We start from the raw sequence: 10,702 nt of genomic DNA on the forward strand, positions 1-10,702 counted from the left end.
GGGCTTTAACATTGACAAACTCTCTGGAGAAATCTACACAACTGGCAGTTTGAGGAAACATAGCAACAGTGATATAGCTTTAAAACTTCTGGCGAAGAACTCCGGCGTCATCACCGGTGTGGATGTAGATGAAACTTTGGTCCACATCAGTGTGTTCGACACTAACGATGCACCCGTGTTCACCTCTGTGATTTATTTGGCAAATGTGACAGAGGACAGCCCTGTGGGGACATCTGTGATAACAGTTAGTGCTCTGGATCAGGACTCCATCTTGGACTGGAACCGTGTCTTCTTCAGCATTGAAAATGGAAACAAAAACTCGTCTTTTGCCATTGAGCCACTGAGTGGCGTCATTTCAGTAAATTCTCCTCTTGACAGAGAAATTTTTGACGTTTATAACCTGACTGTTACGGCGACTGATAACGGCTCTCCACCAGCCACTGGCACGACCAACGTCCTCGTAGCTATTGGTGACATCAACGACAACACCCCCAAACTTACGTTAACCAAGGCTCAAGTGAAGGAAAATCAGCCTCAAGGTACCATCGTTACCAGGTTAAATGCATCCGATTTGGATGTTCCACCAAATCAGGGGCCTTATCTGTACTGGTTAGTAAACCCTTCGACAGATAGTGCTTTTTCACTCACCCCTGATGGAGTTTTATTCACAACAAGGCCTATTGATAGGGAACTAACGCCCATATATCGGATTCTGCTGGCTGTTAGAGACGCTGGGATTCCCGTGCTGTCATCCACAACAACGTTCCATATCCGGATAGTGGACGAAAACGACAACCCCTCACTGCCTAGGAATATCTTCATTGAGGTCAAATATTTTGGTAGTTCTTTCCAAGGCGGTATGCTCGGAAACGTCCACCCGGACGACCCGGATGAGGCCGATACATTTACCTGCGGTGTCAAAAGTGGGCCGCTGAACATGTTCACGATACCCAACGGCACGTGCGAGCTGTGGTCGTCGCCTTTTCAAGGAGAGGCTACGTTTAACGTCACCGTGGAAGCTACCGACCAGTTTCATGTGCCGGTGAACAACAGCATCTACGTGAAGTACAAAGGTTTCACGAACGCTTCTATAGACAGTTGTATTTTGTTCTACGTGTCATCATCGTCAATGGAAGAGTTTTTGTCGAGTAAGTATTTGAGGTTCGTGAAAGCTCTGGACAGTCTGTTTAACCAACAGGCCTCGAAGACGCACGTGTTTGGAATCAAACGTATCGGCAGTGAAATCCTTATGTTGGCCGCGGTGAAAAACTACAACGGCGAGTATCTGAGCAGAGAGGTGGCCAGCGGGATCTCTACTGCACACAAGAAACTACTGGAGTTTCAGAGCAGTGTCACGATATCTCACATCACCAGCGACCCGTGCCTCACCAGCCTTTGTCAGAACGGCGCGGCGTGTAACAAAAACATTTATATCAGCCAGCACGTTGCCGTGCTCGAAAGCCTCGGCGTGATCTTTGTGTCGCCGCAGAAGGAGGTTTTTAACTGCACCTGTCCCGCCGGCTTCAGCGGGACGCTGTGCGAAAATGACATTGACGAATGTGAGGTGAATCCCTGCGAAAATGAAGGCACGTGTGTGAATACGGCAGGAAGTTTCTACTGTCACTGTCAAAGTGGATTTTCTGGCTCTTTCTGCTCCACTGATAGAGAAAAATGCCTGGAGGTAAAATGCCAGAACGGGGGAACTTGTGTTCATAAACAGGATGGATATTACTGTCACTGTGCGCCTGGATTTGAAGGTAGATTTTTCTTTTATTATTATTATTTCAGGTTTTATATATTCAATTAAAGGACTTGGTGTGCATATGGTGTGATCTTTATTGTATTTCTCCAGGTGAAATGTGTGAGCAGATCATCAATCACTGTAAATCAAACTCCTGTTTCCAGGGAAACTGTGTCAACTCAGTGGCAGGATTCTCTTGTCATTGTCCCTTTGGTAAGAATATCTGAGAAATGTGTTTGCTGTCATGCAGCCACTGATATTTACATCAAAATGCATTGTAACATATTACATTTTTTTTACAAGATTGTTCATGTTATAATGTGATCTGTATTTTATTTGTGCAATAAACTTTGCACATTGCAATGTGTAACATATCACATTTTTTACAATAAAGGTTTCATGTGTGTTACAGTTTCTCAATAATGTTTTCACATTATAATAAGTAATAAGTATTATTTTGTTACAGTAAACTGGCATAATGTGATATGTATTACATTTTTACATGAAACCTGTCACGTTATAATTAAACCTTAAAATGTGAATGTATCCCTTCATTACATGAAATTGGTTTATTTTTATTTTTCTGGAGTCGCGTTGCCATAAAAAACAATCCTATTCCTTTTAAAGTATTTCATCTCTTTTTTAGGAGTCACTGGGGTGCACTGTGAGGAGAACAGTTATGGCTTCGAGGAACTGTCCTTTATGGAGTTTCCCCCATTAGACCGCAGGACTAATTTAATTTCTCTCGAGTTTGCAACAGTGCAGAGTAATTCCATGCTAATTTACAACCCGGGAGGATTGTCCAGCAGGGATTATTTTGCTCTGGAGATAGTGGAAGGCACCATACGTCTCTCCTACAACCTGGGCTCAGGACCAGTGAGACTGCAGACGAAAAAGCAAGTGGCAGATGGACATTTTCACAGCGTCTCTGTGAAGAGGATTGGCAATGTGAGTGTGAAACATGTCTGCATAAACACACAACCAATCGTATACTTTGTAGATGAGAAACTGGTGTAAAGCTTTGGGTCTTCAACAGATGGGTTCTCTACATGTGGACAACTGCACTGATGTTGAGAACAGCGGGTTTTGTTTTTCACAGAGCGATGGCAGCAGCTCAGAGAGGTCATACACAACGACTTTGTTCATAATCTCTATTTTCAGCCTTGAGTTTTATATTCATAATATACAACTTCTTTTTTAATCAGGACCTTGGATGTCAGCAACAGTAATATGACATTTGGAGGAATGAGGACTATTGAGTTTATTTCTCTGCAACCTGCTCAGATAAAAACCCATGACTTTGTTGGATGTATTCGAAACATTCACGTCAATGGCATCCAGCTCAGAGCGTCCAGCGCACTGGCAACATACAACATTCTTGAAAGGTAAGCTTCGAAAGGTTTTTACTAAAAAATCCATTGTCGTCATCTGCATATTCGGGTCTGGGTTGTGGAGGCAGCAGCCTCAGCAAGGAAGCCCAGACAGCCCTCTCTTCAGCCAATTGTGCCAGCTCCTCCAGGGGGATTCCAAGGCATTCCTAGGCAAACCAGGAGATATAATCCCTCCAGCCTGTCCTCGGTTGGCCACAAGGTCTCCTCCTGGAAGGACATGAAGTATCTCCCCAGGGAGGTGCCCTGGCGGCATCCTAACCAGTTGCTCCAAGCCACCTCAGCTGGCTCCTCTTGACGTGGAGGAGCAGCGGTTTTGTTGGCCCAGCTCCTCACTCTCAATCTCAACCTCAATCTTGTTCTTTCTGTGTTTCGGTCTTTTTTGGATTCTTTCGGTCCCAAAGCAAAATGGCAATAAGTGAGGGTTGGAACATAGGTCGTAAATCGAGAGCTTCCCCTTCTGACTTAGCTCCCTTTTCACCACAAAAGACCGGTTGAGCTGTGCGTGAACAAGAGAGAACAAATACTATACGTTCACTGGCCACTTTCATTGGAGAACAAATAAAGTGGCATCTGTTGTGGTTTTGTCCTGCCGTCGCCCATCTTCTTCAAAGTTCAACACATTGTGCGATATGAGATGAGTCTTCTGGTTACTTGTGTTTTGTGGCCATTTGAGTTACTATTCATCTTCTCCACGTCACAAGTGCCTTGAGCTGGTACAGTGGGTTCGAGGGGATATATTTAAAATTAAACACAATTTAAGTCTGTACATGTCAATACATGTTATTAAGTGGCTCTGTTGGAGTCAGTCGGTCATGAGTAAGTGTTATAACTTGTGTTTATTAAGGTGTCCTCGTGCAACAGTGTCACCGTGTCACAGTGACCCATGTAAAAATGGCGGCGTGTGCCGCGATGTCTGGTCTGACTTTGTCTGTGAGTGCAAGAGCCCTTTTATTGGAAGCAACTGTGCCACAGGTACGATAACATATATTATACTATGAACATTGAATATCTGAATCATATCTATCTTCCTTTGAAAGGCCTTGTTCGTTAATGTGTTACATTGTTAGAAATGACACTTTTTCTCGTTTTTTTAGCAGAAATGTCAGAAGACGTTGTTTTGCGATTCAGTGGGAACGACTACGTCGAGTATGTCATCAAGGAGAGGTTCAGAAGAGACTCCCTGCTCAAAGAGTCGCTCAGTGACAAAAACGAGGCGAACGACAATGACCAAACGGTGATGAGCGTCAAGTTTAGGACCAAAGACAGCGGAGCGTTAATGTTTGTTATCGGACAGACAGGATTCATAGTGTTGACGGTGAGTATGGAAATCCTTTAGATACACGTTGCATACAGTCTTCTTGTATTTAATGTTGAAAACGTAACCCTGTTTCTTTTCTGTCTCATTCAGATAAAAGACAGAAAGCCTTTGTGCCTCTTTAAAGAAACACAGTCCGGACACCTGTTGGAGTTGACTGTGGACGCCACGGTGGCTGACGGCCTCTGGCATGTCCTGTCCTTGTCCAGCCGTGGACACGTCATGTTTCTCGCTCTGGATGGAGAAGCAGTCTTGAACATCACTGACAGACGTGTGGATCTCACTCTGGCTCGTGTGGAAAAGATCGTTCTCGGTGCAGCTCTGACAGACGATGCAAAGCTCCAGCAGCCAGGTGAGATTTAGGGCCAATTCCAATTCCTATCTTAACCCTCAATCTTAACCCTCAAGCTCAACCCTTAATCTTAACTGGCCCTCAAAACCAAGTGTTGAGGGTTATTTTGTCACTTAGAAATGGGACACCCCTTAAATGCAAATACGTCTTCAGACTGTGGGGGGCAGAATAACACGAAAGCTGCGTCCAGTCTGTCAACTCCAAAAAAGAAGAAGAAAAACACATTTACGCCACGATTATTTATTTTACGATCCGTTTGTCAGTCAAGTTATTAGGTTGTCAGTTAGTTATAAGATGATACTCATACAAAAACCACAACCACGGACATATTCAGCTGACAGTTACCACACACCACGGCTAATGATTTTCATATTTTTTATATCTCTATTAACACAGAAAATACTTAATTTGTAGCATACTCGTTTCGCTGCTTTTCGGCGCCATCTTTGTTATGTGAAAACACGCAATGCATTCTGGGTAGCCCTTGCTCCCAAGGGTGGTCTCGGAAAATCTCAATATTGAGAGGGATACAGCCCTTAAACATGCCCCTCAACTTAATTTTTCTGAGAATCGGGACAGCACTTGCACTAGAGGGAGCGCGCGTTTTTGTGATTGAGGGTTAAGTAATTGGAATTCACCCTTAGTGCGGGTGCTTTGATACCGAGCTTGTTATTCTGAAACGTGATCTTCAATAGATGCAAAATTCTATTAACAGGTTTCTCTGGATGCCTGCAGGACTTCACTGTGACCAGTTACTCTCTGCCTGTCACTGGACACAGCGTGATGGTGGACATCAGGCCCAGCAGGTCTCTTATAATGTCCAGCTGTGTCTCTCCAGGTTTCTGCCTCCCTTCGCCCTGCTCCGACCATGACCCTGCCAGGAGACATTGTCTCTCTGGACAATGTCCAGACCAGTGGAGCTGTGGGCAGAACAGATCCTGCATCTGTTTACATGACCTCTCCGACTCCGCCTGCGATATCTGCATCTCCACGACAGGAAGCAGTGATCGGTGCTCTGAAAGGCAGGGCGGCGCGTCTCTGTGGCTCATCGCTGTGATCCTTCCACTGATCTCTGTCCTGGTTATTATCGGAATGTGTGTTGTCTTTTATAGAGTGAGGCGCCGCAATTCACATCGTCAAAGTCTGCCACAAAAGACAGAGGACGGGGCCAACAATGCGGCGTTCTGTTTTGATGACAACCGTCCTCTCACGAATGCTGCATCTGCTGGAAAAGAGAGGCACGAACACGAGCCGTCAAGTGCCGATCAGCAGAGAGCAAGTGTAGACTTGTACTCTGATGCCAGTCCTTCAAACATTCACCCACAGCCCAAGAGTGAGCTGGATTATTGTGAAGTCGGCAGCATTTCTAGTGTGTCTCGTTCAGACTCCGCCTCGCTGAAGCTCAGCTGTCACAAGCCCTTCTACGGCACCAAAGCTGATTCTAAACAGTGGCGGGATTTTAAGATGCTGTTGACAGGATTTCAGAAGAAAGATTCCAGCGAAGAGACAGCAAAACGTCCCCTTACACCTCGCGCCATGGCTTCTCCAGACAAGCAGCTGATTAGTAGGCTTCCTGCAGAGCAATCGCAGCTCACATCGCCTGCTTTCACGAAGACGGCTCCACAATCGCGGCTTCCAGAACCCGCGCAATGTCTCACATGGGCGGAAATCTGCAAACTAAATGCTCCCCTGGAGCAAAGCGCGCCAAGCGAATTTCTCCGCAGGGCTAAACCTGCCGCTTCTTCCACCGCCGCAATAACCGTCTCATCTGACAGCGAAACAGACAGCACGTTCACCTGCTCAGAGTCTGAGTACGGACAGTTCTCTGTCATCAAACATGGACAGGAACAGCAAGGCGTTTTGCCTGTGGGCACATTGTTCAAACACAACCGCTGCTCTGGTGCACGTCAACAGAAATACGACGGTCTGACCTCCAGTAAGTTTGAGCAATGGGAGAATATTTTAAATACGCATCTACCTTTTAGCAGCTACGTGCCTGTGTTTGAGGATATCGCTTGTTTACCTTTGGAAACCAGTCATAGCAGTGACATCGAAGAAATTATTTGATTTAATTATAATCTATCCTTTCAAGTGAGAAGGAATCAACCTCTCATGCTGTTCATATATAAAGCCCTACACACTTATAAATAAAAGTGCTAAGTAGAATCATATAAGGTTCTTCAGCTTGTCCTCATAGGAGAACCCTTTTTGGCTCCAGTTAGAACCTTTTTATAAAGGTTCAACCTGGAACCCTAACCCTTTTAAAACCCTTTATTCAGAAAAGGGGTTTTAAAGGGTTCTTTGGATCAAAATGGTTCTGACTGGAACCATTAGTGTTACCAAGAACCCTTGAAAAACCCTTTCTTCGGGAAAGGGTTTTTCAGAAGGTTCCAGGTAGAACCTCAGCCCTTGTAGAACAACCCTTTTGGAACCCTTATTTCTAAGAGTGTAGGACTGAAGTTCCTAATCTATCTCACATCTCTACTCTCACTTAGATCCAGTGTATACAGTGTCCAACTCTAACTGAAATGACTCATATTATACCCTATTTCTCCAAGTTAACCTAGCTCCCGGTGTCCTAATGAACATGTCTGTGACATGCTTTGGTCAAAATACCTTAATGATGAAGCACCACAGCAGTTCAATCACTCTGCCAAAACAGCCCTGTTCAGAACGCTCGCTTTTGAGTGCCTGTCTCTTTTAATATGCAAATGAGACACAGGAAACTACAGCGTCAGTTTTACTGAGGCTCCGGCGGCTAACAGCAGTTAGCATTTGGAAAAGCCATCATTTGCCGACTCTAGCCGGCACATTGCCGTCATATATAAAATGTATCCACTGGACATGTAAATCCTCTGAGTTTGTGTAGAACTCTGTGCTGCACTGTGCGGCAAGTCAACATTGCATGTTTTATCTCCTGTACCACAAAAACATGACTGAATCAGTTTTTTCACACTTTGCCTACTCATAGGGTACTACAGTACTACTACTCCAGAGTATTAAAATGATTAAAAAGTTGATTTTGCATAATGTCTGCTTTAAATGCTACATTTTGTAGTCTGTTATTTGCCTCGTGTCATTGTCTCTGCTAAATGCCTGACTCAATAAAAATTTAAATCAGATGCAAAAAAATCAACAACATACATTTGATTTAATGGATTTTTTGTGGTTTTGTTGTCCTTTGTGTGTGAGAGAGAGTGTGTGATGGGCATCTCCCATGGCAGCTGATTTCAATAACTCGTCAACCTCCATATAAAAGCATGGTCATTGACATTTTCATCACACTGCCAGTTAATTCTTCAAGTTTGAGCCATGTCGTTCTCTCAAGTTTTTGCCAGTGATGTTGTCATTTTTTCCCCCTTTAATTTTGAACAGGAACATTAACATTGAAGTGAACTTCACAATATTCACAAGCAGAAGACGGATGTTTCCAGATTTCCAGAGTGTGCTCTGAAGACGTGGGTCAGAAAAAAATGATATGAAACTGAATTATAAAAATAGAGAAATGCAAACTGGGTCGTCATGAGTGCAGCACTCGGGTTTACTGACAAACTGGGTGGCAGCAGGGTTTGAGCATGAGTCTCAGGTCTCCTATGTGTCACAAGGAGAAGGGAAACATTGCTAAGATCCTGACAGTTAAGGGGACTTTTTTGTAATTATTGCTTCTTTTTTCCCCCGTAGCTGCTGTGTCACACTGTCTTCAGTCTTTTTGTGTCCCAGCCCCCTGCCACCTCTGTCTGCCTCTTTTTATATAATAATTCATGCCTATACTGTTATTTTAACCACAATGGTTTTCATACAGTTACAGTTGTTATTTTTGACCACTGTCAGTCAGGTCACTGCTAATAATAATAATTTCCACCAGGTTGTACACTGAGGTGTAATGCTGCCCTCCACAGGAAAAAAAACATACTTTTATATTCTTGTATCTGGAGCAGGGTCTGTTGAAATAAACCCTGAATTTCACCATTTTTTTTAGATTTTATTTATCACTGCATTTGAGTCACAGGAAAGACACTCCTCAATAAAAAGATATTCATATTCAATCGTGTGGAGGAGAATGAAGTGAGAGACCTTCTCTTTGACTTGTTTGAATATACATTGCACTGATAGTTTGGCTCCCTCTAGTGAAAAAAAATGCAAGGTCAGTTTCAGGGGTGGCTTTAATCACAGAAAATACATACATATACAGTATATAGGTATATACTGACCCCCCACCCCCCCACACATACACATATATAGACATACATACAAACAGAAAATGTCATTATGTTTTTAATATTTTTGTATATACATGTACACCCAGGACATCAACACGGCCATCCAACCGCTAAAAAAAAGAAGCAAAAAAATAATAAAATCATTTCTTTTAAAAAAAGCTATCAGTATAAACAGATACAAAGCAGATTTTGATCAGAAAAATATGCATTTTTCATCTTAAAGTGAAAATGTAGAAACTATATTTAGAGAATCATCACGTTATAGCTAACCCTAACCCTTATTGCATTGTAAATATTTATTTTCATTTATTTAAACTTGTACAGCACTTTGGGGCAACAGGACAACCTCAAAACAGGAATTGAGTATATGGATATACACGTATGTATAAAAGAAATGTTCAGTAAATGAATGGAAACTATATTTCCAGGATAATCGATGATGTTAAAGAAAATATATACGCAAAAACAGAAATTCAATTAATTTTTTTTGTCTTTAGTCATTTCTTTGTGCAGCTGCCACTTTTTGTCTTTGCAATCTCTCTGTCAAAACCTTTTTAATGTCCTTCGTCTTGAGACAATAGATGAGTGGATTAACTACAGGAGGTATGAGGCTGTACATCATCGTTATGATAATACGAACATCGTTGCCGAACCTGAAGCCCAACAGGTTGGAGAGATAAACGAAACACCTCGGCACATAATAAAGGCAGGTGATGAAGATCTGAGAAGCACAGGTGGAGATGATTTTGTTCGACCGCTCAACTTGAGACATTTTCAAAGCAGCTACGATAATGGAAAAGTACGATATAATGATAAAAGTTAAAGGAAGTAACAGCACGACCATGGCATTGGCGACAGCGACCATTTTGACATATGTGACATGTTTCCCACATCCCAGCTGAGATATCGATATATGATAACAGTAGCAATGCACAATGATATTGAGGTTGCAGTATGGTAAAGTTAAGGCGTGGAGCACGATACCCAGCATACATATAAATGATATGAGGCAGGACAAGACACAAGCAATGCAAACTGTTTTGTTTGTGACCCAAACAGGATATCGGAAAGGAAGCCATATGGTGACAAAACGATCCAAGGCCATGATCAGCAAAATTAACGAATTAATCGTTCCCAAAGAGTGGACCAGGAACATTTGTGTAAAGCAGGCGCCGAATGACGTCGTCATATCGTTCCACCAGTATCTGGCTATGATTTTTGGAAGCGTCACGGTGCCAAAAGTGTGTCTGTCAGTGCCAGGTGGCAGAAGATGAAATAAGACGGTTTGCGAAGAGTCCGCTTGAACAGAATCACGGTCAAAATGAAAGTGTTTCCCACCACAATGGCCAGGAAAACAGGAGGAGAGCAGACACATCTCCATTGTAATCGGGAGGAAGTCCAGGGAATCCAATGATCATGAAGTCTTTTATGTTTGTCGTGTTTGTGAATTTCATCATTATTTACATGTATATTAAGGGCAAGCTTTAAAAAGAAAGTAGCTTAATGTCACTGGAAATCAAGCATCAAAGAACATTCCACAGATAATACCAAGTACCTTGTACCTACATGTCCTGTATCATCAGTATACACTTCGGTTTATTCTATGTGTATTGTGTGTGTAGCATTCAGACTGTGAGGTGCTCAGCTTTTATGATGTATGTGTGTAGAATAACAGCATCAGGA

The 10,702-nt window shown here is 42.9% G+C and overlaps 1 pseudogene across 1 annotated transcript; it reads right to left on the reverse strand.

Moving 5' to 3' along the window:
* Nucleotides 1-9,512: 9,512 nt before the first annotated feature.
* On the reverse strand, nt 9,513-10,473 carry LOC310925205 (olfactory receptor 52E8-like; annotated as a pseudogene). The gene has a single exon. The product of its transcript is annotated as an olfactory receptor 52E8-like (transcript).
* Nucleotides 10,474-10,702: the final 229 nt, after the last annotated feature.

The sequence above is a fragment of the Microchirus variegatus genome (assembly GCF_963457635.1).
Source record: "Microchirus variegatus genome assembly, chromosome: 3".
In the NCBI taxonomy this organism is placed as follows: Eukaryota; Metazoa; Chordata; class Actinopteri; order Pleuronectiformes; family Soleidae; genus Microchirus; species Microchirus variegatus.